Genomic DNA, 21,332 nt, shown 5'->3' with positions numbered 1-21,332 from the left:
CAACATATATATTATGAAAACTAATATTTCAAAAGGAAAAAACATAAAAACATCTTCCAACATAATAACACAACATAATTTTTTGGAACGATATTGAGCGACGTAGCGATAGATTTGAGAGGCAGAGAAAATGAGTTAGAGAGATAGAAAGAGAGAGAATCGAGGCTGAGAATGAATTTGGAAGAAAAAGAAAATATTCGAGTTGGAGACAGGAATTAGAGTTACTAAATTCAAGAAATGGATTTATATATATATATAAATTAGAATAAATTAAAAATTTTATATTTACGTGGATTTAATGGGTCTCATAAGATGGGTACTTATATCTCTGCCCCTATCCATTTCGCGAGGGCGGGTCGTGGGGATCTCATGGGCTCTTACCTAGTTCCAAAATGCGAATAATCCCTGCAAATACCTGTTTCGACTATTTTTATGATCATCCCTATTGCTAGTATTCGATAGTTTGTGACGTGGAGCTATTCCATCCACTTAGTAAATTCTTAGATAATCAAAGTCTAGATTATATCATGGGTAAAGTATATTTTTTGTCCCTGAAGTTTGGCAAAAGTTTTAAAAATACCCCTAAGTTTTATTTTGTTTCAATTTTATCCCAAAAGTTTTCGATTTGCATCAAATATACCCTCAACGGCTAAATTTTTAAAAAATTTAAGACTAATCTAACAATAATACATGAAAATTATGCTTGATTTGCTTGTGTTGAGGGTTGTTCTTATGATATTGTTGTTGAATTGATCTTAAATTTTTTGAAAAATTAGTCGTCAGAGGTATATTTGATGCAATCGAAAACTTTTGGAACAAAATTGAAACAAAATAAAACTTAGGGGTATTTTTAAAATTTTTGTCAAACTTCAGGGATAAAAAGTATACTTTACCCTTATATCATTCATATAAAGTCACATGTATCCTTGTTATAACAATATTAATAGAAGATAAATGGATAAACACTAAATAAGTCACATTTTTCATATATATAACAATAACTAATATCACATATTACAACTTATGAAATTATAATACTTTAAGAGGTGATGTATAGATAACTTAAATGTTAATAAGTCTAAAAAATTTTAGAAAAAAATAAAAATATCAAAAAATTACATGTTGATCCATAAGATTTTTTTAAAAAAATTTGTCCATAGTCTATAATTAATAACTTTGAAAATACATATATGTTATTTATCTTATACATTTTTTATTTTATGAAGACTTATAATTTTTTTATCAACAATATTAGTGGTTATAAAGAGATTTTTATTTTTAAATAAAATTATAAAAAAATTAAAAATAAAACTAGTTGCTATTTTTCTGATACTTTATTTAGTTTTTATCTTAAATAAAATTAAATTATGTATTTAATTTATATTCGTTTGTTTATCCTAATAATTGTATATAATAGATAATATATTTAAGCATATTTTAAAAGAAATTATTTAATTTTATATAATTGAAAGTTAACAATGAAATTGAGATTAAGATGAAGTGAAATATAATAAAAATATGAAGAGTAAAAGTAAACAATAAAAAATTAAATAAGGTAATAAAATAATTAAAAAATAAGAAAAGACAGAAAAAATAATGTGTGTAGTCAATAAAAACACCCATAAAAAAATTTAGTATAATCAATGAATATAAGATGAAAGACAAAAAATTAAGATATGTTTTTATTAAAAAATTAAAAAAAAAGCATTATGAAGAAGAATCTATTAACCAAGTTCTATGAAAATATTATAAAAAATTTAAAATATTAGTAAATAAAATAGTAACTCTTTTAAAAACTAATAATCAAAATACATAAAAGCACATTCTCTTTCATATATATAGAAAATAATAAGAGAATAATTCAAATTACATTTATTTATTTTATTTTTTATTTATTATTTATTAAATAATTTAATATTTAACTTGATCAAATCAAATAATATAATTAATTAGTTATAATTAATGTTGTTTATTCTAGTGGTATAATTGAAACATATTAAAACTCTAAAAGGTAAAATTAAAACTAAATATTAAGGATAAAATTAAAACAAAATAGCATTTGCTATCTTGTAATATTTTAAATAAAAATCTTATTTATACATCTTTAAAATACATCACTTTAATACAATGATATTTTTTATTAAAAATAAACATTATGGTAAATATCACATATATTTTTTAGTAAACTATATACAAATATTTTTTTGAAGTATATAACTTTTATTATATGAAAATAATTTAGATACCTTTAAATGTGATTATGATAATTAACTAAGTATTATGTATTTTTTACTAATTTATATTTAATAATTTACCTCTAATAATACATTTAATAATGTAATAATTAGTTTGTTATATCTATAAAATTTTTAATTATAGTAAAAATATAAGATATGATGCAGAAAAAAAAACTAAAACGACATAATTTTTACTAAAAAATATATTTTGTGTTCATTTTTTAGATATGTGACTATTTTTTTCAACTCGTAAATTTTAATTGATATAAATTAATGACAGTTAAATGTAAAAAAAAATAGCAATCAATAAAAAAATAAAATTTAAGTAAGACAAACATGTTCTGAAAAATTGAAATAAAATAAAGGCTTTCAATTATGATGATTAATTATAATCATATATATTTACTTCAAGCTAAGATTTATACTTCGAAACTTAGAATATTAATATTTTGTATTTTTATTTTCTCAATTTTTAACTATTATAAACATTAGTTACTCTCTAATAATGACAATCTTTTTTAAAAATAAGCATAATTAAACAATCTTAAAAATATATAATAATTTTCAAAATAACAAAAAAATGTACAATTACTTAAAATATAATATTTGTATAGCAACTGAAATTTAATTGTCAATATAAAAATTATATATAATATCATATCGAAATCAAATAAATGTTTACTCAGATAATTTAATATTTATATAATATGACAAAATAAATTGAAATTTTAGCTTAACCATAGTAAACGTTCAAGTTTAAATTTTCATAAATCAAATTTTATTTCTTTTTGTCAAAGTGAATTATGCAATAAAAAAATTTATAAGAACATTATTGATGCTCAAATAATAGAAATAAGATCATATTAATTATATTTATACAATAATATAAAATTATAAAGTTTAATATTCATCATATATATATATATATATATATATATATATATATATATATATATATATATATATTAAAGTAGAAAATAATCTATTCAGAAATAAAAAATTAAAAAAATCTTAAAAGTTAAATATGCAGATAAAAAAATAAATTATAACTTTTAAAAGTTATCTCTATAATTTATTACATAAATAATAAAATTATAAAAATTATGTATCTATATAAATTAAATTATATTAAATTATAAGTTATCTAAATATTTAATCAAACTAATTAATTTGTAATTGATTTAATTTAATAATTTAGAAAAAAATTGAATAATATTTTTTAGAAATATACCAATCCAAATAATCTAGATTGAAGATAAAAAATATAACCAAATTATATAATATAATATAATATTCCTAAAAGTTTTTTTTATAGCAAATCTAATGCTAAAATATCTATTATTATCTGTGGTATAATCTAATTTCACAATTATTTAAACTTTGTTTTTATAAAAAAAATACATTATTTATTTAAAAAAACAAAAAAAATACTTACTATTATAATTTAAATAGAATACAAAATAGATATTAAACCAATTTCTTTTAATAATTACTCAGCCACAAATATCCATCGGAGATATAAAGTTTAAAAGCATATAAAGTAAATATAACACCTACACTCTTTACACTAACACGATAAGATAATCATCATAAGTCTCTTTAATACAAATTAAACAGAACAACATATAATAATAAAGAAACAATCAAATCCAAAAGATTTATAGAACACCTATCATGTCTTACGACTGATAGTATTGAAGAAACTTTAACTATTTATTCTTTTATTAATATTTTTTTATCTACTCTGTACTTCATCTACGAATATGCCAAGAACCAAACATATCCTTAAACCTTTTAAAATATCGTATATTCTTGTCAAACACAATATTATTATACGTCATCCATATACACCAAAGAACTGAAAATAATAAAATCATCCATCTTTTCTTTATAAAAACTACTGAACGGAAGAACCGTTGGTCAAAAGATGAGATTCTATTATAATATATATGACTTTTTATGAAGATAAGATAAAAATGAATGATACAGAATAATATTATATATATTTAAGTTAATTATAATCTTTTTTAATAACTAAATTTGTTGTAACGTAACCGATAAACAATAACAGTTAATATAGATTGGATATGCTTTGAGTATAGTATACGTTTTATTATTTTATATGAAACAATATTAGTTTTAATTTATATATTTATTATTGGATATTAAAAATAGAAAGTATTTGTATTGTTTGTATTTTTTAATTTTTCTCAACTCCAACCATGATTAGGCCTAAAAATTCACCCACCTCATTAGAAATAAATGCAATCTAATCAGTTTTTATCTGATAGTGCTATACATTGGCATAATCATAGAAGATTTAATTTTAGCGAGTTAACAATATGGTATTTAGGTATCCCAGGAGTATTTTTATGCATAGAATTATCAATCAATTATGTATGGCTTCTGATGAAAATAATATATTTAACATGGATGTTGTTTGTTAGGTAAAAGATAACAGATTAACAAAAAAAATAATTACAATGTATATATTCATTTTAACAAATATTCTTCTATCTAATACTAAAAAAAATACACTGACCAACCTAAATTATTATAGGTTCAACTTCTATTGACAACGGAAGAATGCCTAAATTGAGATATTTTTAGGTTATAATATTTGTCAAACAAATAATTAATGAAACAGTCATCCGTACCTTCTCATTTTGAGTACATTTATACATAAAAGAAATTATACATTGAAAAAAAAATAAGAAAACAATAGTTAAAATAGCGAAAGCGATAAAAATGATAATTTTTATAATTTAGTATGGCCATTTATGTATAGAAAATCAGAAGACCATGATTATCTAACAAAATTAATTTGTATTCATTGCATTCAATTTGAATAAATAAAAAATATCTTATTTTAGTTTAGTCTTTAATTCACATAATTTGAATTTAGCTCAATATATATGATTTGATTTGATTTAATTATTAGTGAAAAATATCTTGATTGTCTATTTTATTCATAGATTTATTATTTTAATAATGAATAGATTTATCAAATCAATTAATTAATACACATAATTAGTATAATTAATTTAATTTAATAAATTAAAAACAATAAATTAAAAAACATTAACAAAACACTAAAAGAAATAAATTAGGAAATACTATCAAATCAAATTGATGTAAATTATAATAAATTATATGATATTAAATATCTAATCAAATCAATTAGTTGATATATTTAATTTATTATAATAAATTATATTTAATGAGTTAAAAGAAATAAATCGTTAAACACTCTCAGAAGCATGACATGTCATCTCCATCATTAAGTGTAGAAACCTTATTTTTATATAATAAAATAGATAATAAATAGAATAGATGAAAATATAACATGTGACATATTTTAATTATAAAATTAGTAATATATAATAAATTTTTTATGAATTTTTATTTCTTATTTGTTGTTAATTTTTACGTTATTACTTAATAATTTTTGCTTATGAAACTATCAACTATCTAATATTATGATTTAGTTAATAAGAATGATGACATTAATATTTTTTTTCTAAGTCTTGTTATTATTTATAATTAGGAAAGAGCCATAAATAAATTTATTTTCTTAATGAATGTTAAAATTTTGTTGTGAAATTTATTTTAATGACTAATGTAAACCCCGTTAAATTAGTAAATAATTAGTCAATAAATTAATTTTTAATACAGAAAATTAGAAATATGAATATTATATTAAATTAGGATAGATCGCATCAAAACGAAAATTTTGACACAAATTTCAAAAAAGCCCAAGATTGAATCGAACGGGGCCGAACCGGTTGAACCGAATCCAAACCGGACCCGTGGGCCCAACCGGCCCAACACTTAAGTGAGCCAAAGCTCATTTTCTCCTCCAAAATGCAACAGAAGCAGCACTGAACGCAGCTGGAGAGGAGAAGGGTATGAAACCCTTACGTTAATTTCAAAACACCGTAACTTTCCAATTCGAGCTCCGATCGCCGCACCGTTTGTGGTCACGCGACCACTGCGTCGAGCTCTACGTTTTTACCGGAACAATTTCATAGGTAAGCTATTTAATTATTCTCAACCACTCCTTCCTCCAATTTTCAAAAACTATGTGGAGGTGTTGAATTTCTTTTTTCTTTGATGTTTTAGGATCTAATTAGCTTGAGAAAAGCGTTCACTCTTGCTTATACGAAGTTTGGGTAAGATGAGGATACCATGATTCTATTTAATTTTTTGAATTTATGCCTTGGGTATTAAATTGGGTGTATATGTGTTATGAATGTGTATTAGGTAGTAAATAAATAATTGGAGATTGAAATTGTGGATATTAGAACTTGGAGGAGGCTGAGCATTAGTGTTTTATTGAAGTTTTTGGGGCTATGTTGGTTTTAATGAATTGTCTTGATCATTACGAGGATATCGGCCAAGGTATGGTTTAGGTTTCTTGCATTTAATATATAATGTTCTGTGAAAACTTAGACTAGATGACCATAGGATAGGTTGGAATGCATGTGTATATTTATTGTTTGAATTTAGATCCTCTAAATTTTAGATTTTTACTTTAGAGAATAAAGTGAGATCTCTCACTATTGAATGCTTTCTCTCTCATGTTTTCTCTTGGTCCCACCTATGAAATAAATGGTGATAGATCATACCTTACTTTTTAAAGTAAAATTCAAAATTTAGAGAATCCAAATCCTTATTGTTTAGTATCTTGTTGATAAACATGTTTGGTTTGGTGCTTGTTGATTAATTGGTGATTTGGTGAATATTGATTTGAGGTATGACTATTGTGGAGGTTGTTGTGATAATGAGGAAGGGCATATTGTGTTATAAGCCTAGGATTTATAAGCTATGGTTTGGGTTGATGGATTTAAGTGGTGTATGTGTATTATTATTGATTTGAGGTAGGTTTATTGTGGTGATTGTTGTGATGATGAGGAAGAGTATATTGTATTAAAAAATGTACGTTTGGTGATGAAAAGGATGGAGTTTTTGAATGAAAACGAGGTTTGGGAATTTCGCAAAATTTGGTTTTGGGCCAAACTTCGGCGAGCCATAACTTGGCTTCTGGACCCTCAATTTGTTTCAATTTATTTTAAAATGAAAATAGGATTCATGAAGTTTATGCCATTTGAAGAACGGGTGAAAAATATTTTAATTCGAAGAAGTTATGGGTGTTAGAAGATTTGAAAGAAAAGTGTTTTCTTTTCAATTCTACAGCTTGCTATCTAATCAGGTTTTTGGAAAACGTACGTCCACGCGTACACGTGACATGAAATTTTGAATGTACGTACGTGAATAGCCCTATGCATACGTGAATAGCCCTATGCGTACGCGTAATGGGCCAGTATGCATGTCCACGCGTACGCGTGGTCCACGCGTGCGCGTGACATGATGTACTCACCTACGCATACGCATGACAAGAAGATGCGCGCGCGAGCTGCCTTTTTATACTCCCACGCGTACGCGTGAGCCACGCGTACGCGTCGCCCCTATTCCAGCAAACATGATTTTCTAAGTTTTAAACTCTATTTCAAACTTCTAAACCTCTATTTTCAATCCTTTGGTCATAAATAAAAGTATTAAACCTGATAATTAGATGGAGCTAGGAAATGGGGATAACTTGGAGGTGAAGTAAAGCTGAAAAAGTGATGAATTGAATAATGATTATGTATGATATTTGGCTAAATAATCAAATGATCTGAGATACGAGATTCCCTAGGTAAAGTACCGTGGCTTGCCACCACGTGTACCAGGTCAAAAACTCGATACTCTATTGACCCTACGACGTAAGGGTGACCGGGCACTTATAAATTCCCAGGAATGTTACACCCATTGAGCAATATTGATTATTTGAGGAAAAGCTATGCATAGACTCTTGGGGATGCACGTCGAGAGACAGTCCAAGGGTTTAGCAAACCAGACTTATCGGGTTGGCTTGATAACCGACAAATGAGACTCATCAGCCATAAGATAGGCATGCATCATGTGCATATTAATTGAATTACTTGTTTGTGCATTAACTGGGTGTGTCTAAGTGTATTTTCTATGTTAAATGTATATTGGTTACCTGTAGTATTTGTAACCTTCTTGTGCTTGCCTTTATCTGCTTATTTGTCTGTGATATGTTGTCGGAGATGGAGGTATAGAGGAAATGCAGTAGGACTTAGATTCAAGATTAAGTTAAGTTAGGCTTAGATACTCTTAGAAAACCACCTTTTATGGTTTCTGTTTAATACTTTAAGCTTTACAATTTGAGTGTCGGCATTCTAGGATTGTCTCTGGCATTCCCAGGGCCTTATATCTTATATGTGCGGCACCTTTACCATACTGAGAACCTCTGGTTCTCACCCAATACCATGTTGTTGTTTTTTCCAGATGCAGGTCGAGAGATACCTTGTTAGGCGTCTGGACTTCTGAAGCGAAGTGGTTATCGGGTTACTTTTTGATTGTATAGTCGTGTATATATATGTACTTAGTTCTCTCTCCGCATGACTTGTTCCTTTTAACCTTCTTAGAGGCTTATGGAGAGACATGATTTTGTTTATGTAAATCTGGGTTTTGGATATATATATATATATATATATATATATATATATATATATATTCTCCGGCCAGCCTTGACTTCGCGAGCTGAGTTAGGAGCTTGTTATTTTGTATCTTTGGCCTTCTATTCTTACTTTTGTTATCTTATACTTGATAGTTATAGTTTTCTTAGTACGCAAGTTAACTCGTTTTCTGAGCATTGCGTTTTTATTTTCGCTATTTTTATTACACCTGTTCTTCAAGGCTCCTAGTTTATTATATTCTTTCTGCTATTATATGTACACATTTTACTTTAGAGGTCGTAATATCACACCACCTCTGTTTTACGACTTAAGCGTAAAGCTTCATGTAGTAGGGTGTTACAACTAATTAATTAATTAATTAATACACATAATAAATTTGATTTAATAAATAAAAAGAAATAAATTAGAAAATACTAACAGGATATTAAAAGAAATAATTAGAAAATACTACCAACATACATTGATATAAATGATAATAAATTGTGTAATATTTAAATATTCAATTAAATTAATTAGTTGATGTAGTTAATTTATTGTAATAACTTGTACTTAATAAGTTAAAAGAAATAAATCGAAAGATACTCTTAGAAGTATGTCATGTCAGCTTTATTATTAAGTGTAAAAATTCGATTTTTATATAATAGAATAGATAAATAAATATAACAGTACTTTTTAACGTGTGCATTTTAAGATGTGTTTTCTTTTCAGTAAATTTTATCACAAACATATCAAACTCTTATAAGGAGTTAAGGCAGGGTATTCAAGTTTGAACAGTATCTGTTCCGGCCCAGCCCCGATGGTCCAGCACCCCGCCCCGGCTAACCGACCCAACGGGTATGCAACACCCGAACCAGGCAGAAACCCAAGACACCACTACTTCCCCAGCGAGGCACATGACAGCTGGGGAGGGAAGCTTCCTGGAAGGTGGGTCTGCTCCTGTGGGACCCATCCTAGGTGCAGACTATATAAGGGGAGGGCCCTACCCCTCCCCCAAGTATGTCACGATACCCTCACTTTTCCTACTACCTGGTACGGATTCTGATTTGAGCGTTAGAGTCCCTTTTGCAGGTGGCTCCCCCTTCATCACTCCAACAACCTGGGGTCGTGAAGCCTCATTCCTCACTCACTAACACCAGCCAGGGAGATCCACTCACGCACCGGCAACCCAGATCCAGGTCCCCTCCAACCACACGTTCACTCATAGTATCTCTGACCCGTTCAGGAACCGACATCCCGAACATCGGCACCGTCTGTGGGGACTGGCTCTGGCCTGAATAGATTTCCTATTGGGCCCAGTGGAAGGGCAAAAGGGAGGCGAGCCGCGAGTAGAGGAGAACGCCCACCGAGCTAGTAGGGCGGCCTGTTTGGCTTCTTCTCACGAACGAACGAGATCCCCCTCCCGTGGGGATGAGCTTCACTCTCGTTCCCAGAAAAGACGCCACAGGGTGCAAAATCTCAAGAGGGAATTGGTGGCTACCAGCCCGGCCCAAGTCAACCCCATCCTTAGTCTCCCAAAAGGAGAGAGGAAGCCCGGGGAAGAAGCCCGTGGAGGAACCATGCCAGGCGTACACCGGGCTCCCGACCCCCACCGACCCGTGCATAGTCGGAAAACCAAGGGGAGAGTTGGGAGATACCTAGGAGACGACAAGACCCCATAATTTACACTCGGCCCATAGCAAGGCGCACCGAGGAGGAAGACCGAGAAGAGAGCAGGGAGAGACCGAGAAGGCGATGAAACCCCATAATCAAAGGAGCAACCCCTTTCCACCACTCCATTCTCGAGGTTCGGCTGCCGAAACACTTCGACAAGCCAACAGACATGAGATATGGCGGAACTTAGGACCCCCAGGAACACCTAACGGCCTTTGAGGCCAGGATGAACCTGGAGGGTATGGGTGTTGAGGTGAGATGTCGCGCCTTTCCCGTGTCCCTGACGGGACCGGCAATCCGGTAGTTCAACGTGCTCCCTCAGGGGTCCGTGACGACTTTCACGGACATAACCCGGGGGTTTCTAACACAGTTTACCACCCGTATTGCGAAGGCCAAGCACCCGATCAACCTCCTAGGGGTGACCCAAAGAAACGGGAAACCGACCAGGAAGTATCTGGATAGGTTCAACGATGAATGCCTAGAGATTGACGGCTTGACCGACTCGGTGGCCAGCCTTTGCCTGACGAACGGGCTGTTGAATGAAGACTTTGGGAAACATCTCACCACCAAACTGGTGTGGACAATGCAGGAAATCCAGAATGTGGTGAGAGAGTACATCAACAACGAGGAGGTCAGCCAAGTGGTGGCAGCCAACAAGCGGCAGCCCGCCTATCATCCTACTCGTCAGCCCGAGAGTTCGGAAAGGCCTAAGGAGCACTCCAAGGACGGAGGGTCAACTAAACCCTCCAAGCCGTTCTCCTGGGTAGAAAAGTTCACTAACTATACCCTTTTGACGGCCCCGATCTTTGAGGTGTACCAATAGATAGCCGACAAAGGCATCTTGTCGAAGCCTCGCCAGCTCAAGGACAGAACCGGAGGGAACAAGAACCTCTACTGTGACTACCACAAGGGTTTCGGCCATAAAACCCAAGATTGCTTCGACTCGAAGGACGCTCTGGAACAGGAAGTATCTGGATAGGTTCAACGATGAATGCCTAGAGATTGACGGCTTGACCGACTCGGTGGCCAGCCTTTGCCTAACGAACGGGCTGTTGAATGAAGACTTCAGAAAACACCTCACCACCAAACTGGTGTGGACAATGCAAGAAATCCAGAATGTGGCGAGAGAGTACATCAACAACGAGGAGGCCAGCCAAGTGGTGGCAGCCAATAAGCGGCAGCCCGCCTATCATCCTACTCGTCAACCCGAGAGTGGGGAAAGGCCTAAGGAGCACTCCAAGGACGGAGGGCCAACTAAACCCTCCAAGCCATTCTCCCGGGTAGAAAAGTTCACTAACTATACCCCCTTTGACGGCCCCGATCATTGAGGTGTACCAATAGATAGCCGACAAAGGCATCTTATCGAAGCCTCGCCAGCTCAAGGACAGAACCGGAGGGAACAAGAACCTCTACTATGACTACCACAAGGGTTTCGGCCATAAAACCCAAGATTGCTTCGACTCGAAGGACGCTCTGGAACAGGCGATCCGAGAAGGTAAGCTAGCGAAGTTCTCACAGTTCATAAGAGAACCCAGGAGGCGAGAGCCCGAATGATCTGACGAAGACAGAAGCCGTGCCGTGAAGCCAAGGCAAGAACCCGAAGAGGACGAGGACAACGACCGCGACCTCACCGTCATGAATGTTGTAGTCGGGAGGGACGCTGCACCAAGATCAAAGTCGGCGGCAAGGAAAGACACTAAGGTCCTGGCCGTGTCATTAGCTAGTCATGGGCCATCCCCTAGGAGAGTCCCAACGATATCGTTCGGAGCGCAGGACCAATGGTTCCACGACGTACTGGAGAACCCTCCCACGGTAATCACAGCAAGAGTGGGAGCTGGTTTTGTCAAGCGAATTCTCGTTGATACCGGAGCCGACTCAAACATTATGTTCCGAAACGTGTTTAACGCCCTGGGCCTCCGAGAAGCTGACTTAAAAACTCACCAGCACGGGGTGGTCGGCTTAGGGGATAATTTTACCAAGCCTGATGGAATAATCTCCCTCCTGGTCTCTATAGGAGAAGGTCAAGGAAAGAGGTCGCTAATGGCGGAGTTTGTCGTTCTGAGGGACTCCACCGCTTACAACCTTATCTTGGGGAGGAAAACAATCAACGAGTTCGGGGCGGTAATATGTACCAAGCTGTTGATAATGAAGTTTGTAGCTGACGATGGGTCGGTGGGATCCATCAGGGGGATCTGGAAACGGCGGTCGCGTGCGACAATGCGAGCCTCTCCCTAAGGAAGAAGTTGAAGGAGGCGTCTGGGGTTTTCCTAGCCGATCTGGACGCTAGGATTGACGACAAACCAATACCAGAGCCTGAAGGAGACCTGGAAAAGTTTACGGTCGGCGACTCGGAAGACAAGTTCACTTTTGTAAAAAGAAACCTCCCCCACAACTTGAAACAACCTTTGATGGAGATGATTCGAGCAAACAACAATTTGTTTGCCTGGACACCAGCCGACATGCCGGGGATCGACCCCCAGTTCATGTCACACCACCTAGCCGTGAAGGCAGAGGCCAAGCTCGTAGCCCAAAGACGATGGAAGATGTCCCAGGAGAGCCGACGAGGTGGCCAAGCAAACGGCTAGCATGTTAGAAGCAGGGTTCATCCGAGATCTATAATACTCAACCTGGCTGTCGAACGTAGTCCTGGTTAAGAAGGCCAACGGAAAGTGGAGGATGTGTGTAGACTACTCCGACCTTAACAAGGCATGCCCTAAAGACTCCTTCCCCCTCTCTAACATTGATGCTCTAGTGGACGCGGCCGCGGGATATTGCTTTCTAAGTTTCATGGACGCATACTCTAGTTACAACCAGATACCGATACACCGGCCAGACGAGGAGAAAATGGCGTTCATAACGCCAGGTGGCACGTACTGCTATAGGGTAATGCCGTTTGGACTAAAAAATGCAGGAGCTACTTATCAAAGGCTGATGAACAAGTGTTCAGCAACCTTATCGGGAGGTCGGTAGAAGTGTACGTGGATGACATCCTGGTAAAGACCACCCAATTAGAAGACCTGGTTGGCGACCTAGAAATTGTGTTTGCGTCCCTCCGACGATACAATATGAGGCTTAATCCTCTCAAGTGTGCTTTCGCCATGGAGGTCGGGAAGTTCTTGGGTTTCATGATAACCCAGAGGGGAGTCGAAGCCAACCCTGAGAAGTGCGAAGCAATTTTGCGAATGACGAGCCCTGGGTGCATCAAGGACGTGCAGAGGCTGGCCAGAAGACTCACGGCCCTATCCTGTTTCCTGGGCACGTCGGCGGCCAAAGCTCTTCCATTCTTCAACATAATGAAAAAAGGAATAGTTTTTGAGTGGACCCCAACGTGCGAGGAGGCTTTCAACCACTTCAAGAGCATACTCTCGGCACCCCCAGTTCTCGGCAAACCCAAGGATGGTGAGACTCTATTCTTGTATTTGGCAGTAACGGACGAAGTCGTGGCGGCCGTTTTGGTACGAGAGGAGAAAAAAAATCCAACAACCAGTCTACTTTGTTAGCAAAGCACTGCAAGGGGCATAGGTAAGGTATAGTAAATTGGAAAAGCTAGCATATGCGCTCTTGACCTTGCCCTGAAGGTTGCGGAAGTACTTCGAAGGACACTGGGTAATCGTCAGGACGGATCAGGCGATCCGCCAAGTCTTGCAAAAGCCCGACTTGGCCGGACGGATGATGACTTGGGCAATCGAGCTGTCTCAATATGTGCTACATTATGAGCCCAGACACTCATTCAAAGCTCAGGCCATGGCCGATTTCCTGGTTGAAATTGCTGGAGACCCTCACGATATACCAAACACGCGGTGGAAGCTCCATGTGGACGGAGCTTCCAACCAAACGTTCGGGGAGCGGGGATAATCCTAGACGGCCCAACCCCGATGGTCTGGCGCCCCGACCCGGCTGACCGACCCAACGGGTATGCAACACCTGAACCAGGCGGAAACCCAAGACACCACTACTCCCCCAGCGAGGCACATGACAATTGGGGAGGGAAGCTTCCTGGAAGGTGAGTCTGCTTCTGTGGAACCCACCCTAGGTGCAGACTATATAAAAGGAGGGCCCTACCCCTCCCCCAAGTACGTCACGATACCCTCACTTTTCCTGCCACCTTGTACGGATTTTGACTTGGGCGTCAGAATCCCTTTTGCAGGTGGCTCCCCCTTCATCACTCCAACAACCCGAAAAGTCGTGAAGCCTCGTTCCTCACTCACCAACACCAGCCAGGGAGATCCACTCACGCACCGACAACCCAGATCTAGGTCCCCTCCAACCACACGCTCACTCATAGTATCTCCGTCCCGAACAGTATCCACTGCCAAAAGGAGGGAAAAAAAAAACACAAACACGATAAGGAAGTGACCACCAAGAATGGTGATAATTGATGATATCTCATAATTAAGTAGGTTTCAAACTTTCATGTGATGAATGCTTTTTGAAGGGCCCATTCTGCATGTTGAGTATTGCAGAAGATTCATCTACATACATTATTGTATATTGTCGAGTGATATATGTGATGCAACAAAGAGGAACAAGTCTTGGTCAACATTTTCATTCAATTATTATTTACATACAGATATGATTGTAATATTGATCATTCCGATAATGGCTATATATATGACCACTAATGAGAGATTCATACTTCATTTTGAAGTTTAGTTCTCTTTTGAAGAACACGACTTGCTTGGTCCAACTTTTGTTAATGAAGAGGATTTCTTGATTTGGTTGTCTGGCTTTAAATGCCAAATTGCAAGACAACAAATCTCATGTAACCATGATACTAGAAAGATAAAAAAAAAAAAAAAGTTAAAATATGCTTTATTTAATATAAACAGTTAAAATGTATTTTATTTACTATATATTTATTAATTTTAATAATAATTAATAAATATTAAATAAAAAAATTTAATTGTTTTTTATTATTTTTTTTATCAAACAATTTTTCTCATGTAATTCACTATAAAGCCAAGCATTCTCTGTATCTATTATAGGACTTCCATTCGCTAGTGTAAAATTATGTAAAAATTTGTATTATTATATGATAAATCAAATTCATCTTACTATATCAAAATATTGTTCCCTTATTATCCCGTGTACTTACTATAAAGTACTTTTCAAATTAATTTTTCATTATGTTTATTTGAATATGAAATCATACATAATAATGAATAATATTAAAAATAGATACAAGCAATCACTATAGATAAATGGGATCCCCCAATTAGTAGGCTATGACCAAATTTAGCTAAAACTAAATTTGGTATTGTTATGACTCAGAGTAAACGGCTTTTTAGAATCTTCAAAAATTATTTCTCAAATGCTGCTGTGATAATATTGAATGGTAAATAGAATAAAGTAAAAGCTACTATTAATTAGCAAAAGTTATAAGAGTAGTGTTAGATAAAGGTACACTCATATTTTAAAATAATGATAAAAAATAAGAGTTGAGATAAAATTCAAACATTGCAATCCTACTTTTTTTAAAGGAAAAAAATACCTTGTAAAGTTATCAAAAATATAAATAAAACGTTATAAATAAGGGAATTATGATAATGAAAAATATTCCATAAACATTAGAAATCAGCCAAAAATAATAATTATTATGTATTTATATATTTATATTTATTGTTTTATATATTTTTCTGATAAAGTATCAACTACAAAAATAATTACACTTTTATTTCATATAAAATAAGTATTTCTTAAAAGAATAATCTAATTTATTCACAATATCAAAATTAAACTTTTTATGAACAACAAAAATTAACTATCATTATATTTTTATTCTTATTTTGATTATTAATAGAAATAAAAATATAATTATAAATATTATATTATTGATAGAATTTGATTATAACTGTAAATTTAAATTAATTATATTAGTCATAAAATTTAACTTCATTATTTAAGTTAATATATCTCTATATAAGTGCTTAACTGGTAATTATCTTTATATTTATGTATCCTATAAAATTATAATGTCTATGTCGCTGAAAAGTTATCACATATATCATTAATTGAAATTGTTAAATTTAAAAGAAAAATTAAAAGTAAATTATTGATTAATAAAAGTTACTAACAAGTCCCTAAAAACTAAACAAATTTATTAAATTTATTAGAGAAAGTATAGTTTCATCCATTTAATTAAAATCCAAACCCATTTTCCCCTTCTTCGACTAGCTGTCATAATTTCTTTCCTAAACCTTAATATATATATATATATATATATATATATATATATATATATATATATATATATATATATATCTCCCAATCCGGTAAAATCAAAGATTAATTTGTTCTAAATCAGAATTTTATTAAAAATATTAATTAATAAATTATTACATATATAAAATAAAATTTAAATTCCTAATATTTATTTAAGTTGATAATATTAAAAAGATAATATTTAACGTTTCTTTATATATAACATAGTATTTATAATTTCATATGTATAACATTTGTAATTATATATTTATTATATCTAAAATTATTTTTAATGTTGATTAATAAATTTAAATAATATAATTTTAGATTATTTAAATTAATTTTTTATTATTTTTTAAATATTATTATATTTAAATAAATTAATAAATTAACTAGTAAATTGTTAATGAGCTATAGTTTAAATAATATAATTTTTTTATTTTCACCTAAAAATCTTTAGTTCGAATAGCATTTCTAATTTAAAAAAAAAATAATTAACCAATAAATTAACTCAACTTAATTCCGTCAGTATATATCCAGTGTATTCTAATCTATTTATTATGAATATAACAAAAAACAGTGTAATTAGATATTTTTTAAATATTATTTTTTATTTAATTTTTACAGAAGATAAAAATAAAAAATAAATAATTCTTTTAATTTTATGAATAACTAATACCTGAAAATAAATATTTAAATTAATTAAATAATAATAAATTCTTAAAAAATTTGACTAAAAATTAAAATTAAATTAAAAAAAAAACTAGTATTTCTGAACAAGAAATAATGTGTGTTTGGAAACCAAGTGGCATAGTCAAGAAATTAGGACGTTTGGGGATAAAAGAACAAGTGAGCAAGTGAGAGTGGCAGGCAATGATGGGTGGTGAGTTGTTTGGGATACAGAGTATTTAATATCACGTGTCCCACCTACTTGTGCTTTGCACGTGTCAATTCCCATTTCCCATCTCCTAACCAAAATACCTACTCCCTCCGGCTAATTATTTTCAAACTCCATTCCTTCATTCAAAACCTTATCAAATAGAGGAATTGCTCAACGTCTATCATCCCAAGAAATTTTAGATGTGAATCAATATTTTTTCTATTAAAGGATAAAATGATTAATTTGGTTTATTTTAAGATTTTATTAATATTAGTTACTTATAAAACTTTTATCTTGATTTCATTATGTTAATGATAATGTGTTCTTATATACTATACACTGCATGACATATTAATAAAGTCTATCAGTATGGTATACATATAATCACAAAATAATTTGTTAACGAGAGACATATCATGTGTTATTTGATGTGTTTAGTAGCAGATACTTAAATTGGATGAGAATAATACTTGCAAGGAATTTCAACGAATAAGGTAATCAAAATCTAAAAGAGGTATAAGAATTAGAATAAAATAATATATTACAAAATAGGTATTTTATCTAATATTTATATATATCTCCTGTAAAATTAAGGAAAGATTTATATAAATCTTTTTATCGAATTTGGCAGGATATGATTGATTCAAGTGTCTTCGATTCAACAAAAAAAAAAATATATATTAAATCATAATTTTGATTTTACAATTAAAATTTGACTCCTTAGTATCTAAAGTTAAAAATAGAGAAAAAAAATATTTGGCATTAAATTTTTCGCTTTTTCTCATATTTCCTTTCCATCAATTTTAAACTTTTAAAATATTCATTATACCTAATATCTCCTATTTTCACTAGTTGTTATATGGATATCACCCATAGCAATCGTATAAAAATATATGTATTTACGCCACTGCCATGCATTTGATTATTTTAAAAATTGATTATTTTATTAAAATAGATATAAAATAATATATAATAAATATACATAAATATATAATTTTTTTTTTCCAGATCTTTCGATTAGCATATTCGCGGTGTTTATCCAAATCGATCCAAAAATTGCGGATATGGATCCGATTTGCAAGGCTATCAGATAAGATCGGATCTAATTCGCACACTATTAGAATCGGATTGCGGATTTTGTGTAGGTATCTGCATATTCGCGTATTCTAAAAAAAAATAAATATTTTTTTATGTTTTATTTCAACTAATAATTATTTTATATGTTGTATTATTTTAATTTATTATTTAAAAAAAATATGTTTAATATTATTTTAAAAATAAACATATTCAAAAGAATAGAAAAATAAATTTTATTAATATTTTTTAATAAAAATAATCTTTTAAAAATATTTTTGCGTTTTGCGAGTATATTCGATATCTAATTCGATCCGCAAATATGTGGATTAGATCGGATCCAAACTTAAAAATTATGGATATTAGATTTGATTCGATCCAATAATTTTAATACAAATCAAATAGATATTTTAACTATATCCCATTGAATCTGATCCCATTCAACCTTAATTACTATTATTAGTTATTACCATTGAGTTGAAACCTTGTCATATCACACGTATCAAATGATTTGAGTACACACAGAATATGTTGTTGTTGCAGAAGAATTTATTAAGATCTTTCAAGAACTCATAAGGATCTCTCATGTTGATCTCTCTTTCTTTGGTGAGGTTATTCTCTACCAATAGTTATAATAATTGATTGTTTATTTATTAGTTATATCCTTTTTAGAACAATTAATTTATGAAAAGTGGAAATCAAAACATACATAATAGAGAAAAACATGATAGCACAATTAATTTATTCTTAATTTTCTAAATAACTAAATAAATCATGCATGTTTAGAAATGTGACCTTTTGGATAAACTTTTATCTCACAAGTATTTATATTGTACTTATGGACAGTTAAATGCTAAATTAGTAATTTAGTACGGTTACATTCTACGAAATACAGCCATTTTGCAAAAATATTATATTTATTTATTTAGACATAATATTTATCGATATTTATCTGACATAAATATTTGTTATATTCAATCGCATTTTAATAAAAATATAATTTTTTTAATATATTTAGACACATTTAAATATCATTACGTATTAGTATATTATTCAATTTTATTCTTAATATATATTTATTAAAATAAAAATATTTTAAATATTTTATATAAATAAAATAAAATATTAAAAATAATTAAAAAATTAATTTATATTTTAATATTAATAAAATATTAATTTATATTATTATAATTTATTTAAAAAATATTTTATATTTTATATATATATCTTTGTGTGTTATAAAATTTTAAAATTTATATACCAACATATTTTATATTGTATTATATCTTATCTCTGTATCAATATTCTTGCATTATAGATAACAATTAATTGACATGGAGAATTTTGGTTTAATTAAATTTATAAACCAATGCCGATGGAGTAGTATTTCATCGTCCTTATCCGTATTACACAAACAGATGTGAGACTAAAGTTTGACTAGAAACTAATAAGAGGCTTAAGAGCCACAACCCACAATCTTGGAAATAGATGATTTAATTTGTCATTTAAAAAGTTAGTAATCAAATTAATTCTTCCTTAATTAATAAGAATCACATTTTTAAAAAATAAAAGCCTTAATTGATCATTTTAAAGGGAAAAAAAATCATAAATTGAATTTACTCCTTTAATCCCAAAATAAGTATCTTCTCATTATCCATTGAATGATTCTTTTATTCAATACTAGTAACTAGTATATGATTTGAATGATTGTTTTTTAATAGGTAACAAGTTTTTTATCATTCAATAAGATTGATTGCTACATTAATAAAAAAAAAATTGACGATTTAGTTAAAATGTGAACAGATGATAAAAACTTTCTGAATTTTTTATACATATAGTATATTCAATAGTAAGGAAAAAAAATTATCCTTTCAATAACTTTATTATTTCTTTTATGATAATCTTACCCAATATATTTAAAATAAATGTTGTCAATATCCATAAAAAAAATGTTAATTAATGTAAAGTGGTCATTATTTGACCTCAAATTTAATGTTACATAATGACATAGTCAAAATATTAATTTTTTTTATGAATCATAGTCAAAATATTAAATGATGAACATATCCAAATTTCAGTTTTTAAATTCAGTTTCCAACACATTTTACTTTACCAAATTTATTTTCAAATTCCCATATAAGTATGTAGATATAATGATATAAGAATTTTAAAAAATTTTAAAGACTTTTATGTATTTATAAAATAATAATAAAAATTGATTTATCTAAATTTTTTTAATAGAATCTAACATATAATTTATGGTGTAATACAATAAAAAGATTAAAAACTAATTTAGTAAATAACATTTGTTTTTTAAATACTAAATAGATTGACTAAAACATATTTGGGACTAAAGACTAATTTTTGGAGTTCATTATTAATTTATTATTATAATTGATTTATAGTCTAGTTCAATCTAAAAATTAATTAGTCACCAAAAAAAAATCTAAAAATTAATTAAAAAATAAAAATGTCTCGTATTTATAAACTTTATAAACACCGTACTGGATAGAAGCACAAATTGCGATAATTGTTTAAAAAAAAAAGGAATATGCCATATGTAACACACTAGAACCTCAAATAAAATGTGCTGTCATGCTGTGCATGAGTTAAAGGCAAATTACCAATCCTCCAAGGCTCCAACTAATGCAAGAAACTTACCCCCAAAAAATATATGTAATAAATTAATATCCACTAAAATCACATTCCTTAACCCCACCGCAGGCAAAGCCAAATTAATGAATC

The 21,332-nt window shown here is 31.0% G+C and overlaps 1 long non-coding RNA gene across 2 annotated transcripts; it reads left to right on the top strand.

The window, feature by feature from the left end:
• Positions 1-6,108: 6,108 nt before the first annotated feature.
• Positions 6,109-8,874, top strand: LOC130951815 (uncharacterized). 2 transcript variants are annotated; one of them, XR_009074110.1, is made up of 4 exons: positions 6,109-6,268; positions 6,360-6,409; positions 6,501-6,638; positions 8,592-8,874. It is a non-coding gene; the product is annotated as an uncharacterized LOC130951815 (long non-coding RNA). The 2 variants fall into 2 exon arrangements; XR_009074111.1 differs by lacking the exon at positions 6,501-6,638.
• Positions 8,875-21,332: the final 12,458 nt, after the last annotated feature.

Source organism: Arachis stenosperma, chromosome 9, assembly GCF_014773155.1.
Source record: "Arachis stenosperma cultivar V10309 chromosome 9, arast.V10309.gnm1.PFL2, whole genome shotgun sequence".
Classification (NCBI taxonomy): Eukaryota; Viridiplantae; Streptophyta; class Magnoliopsida; order Fabales; family Fabaceae; genus Arachis; species Arachis stenosperma.
This window is presented reverse-complemented; position numbering and strand designations above follow the sequence as displayed.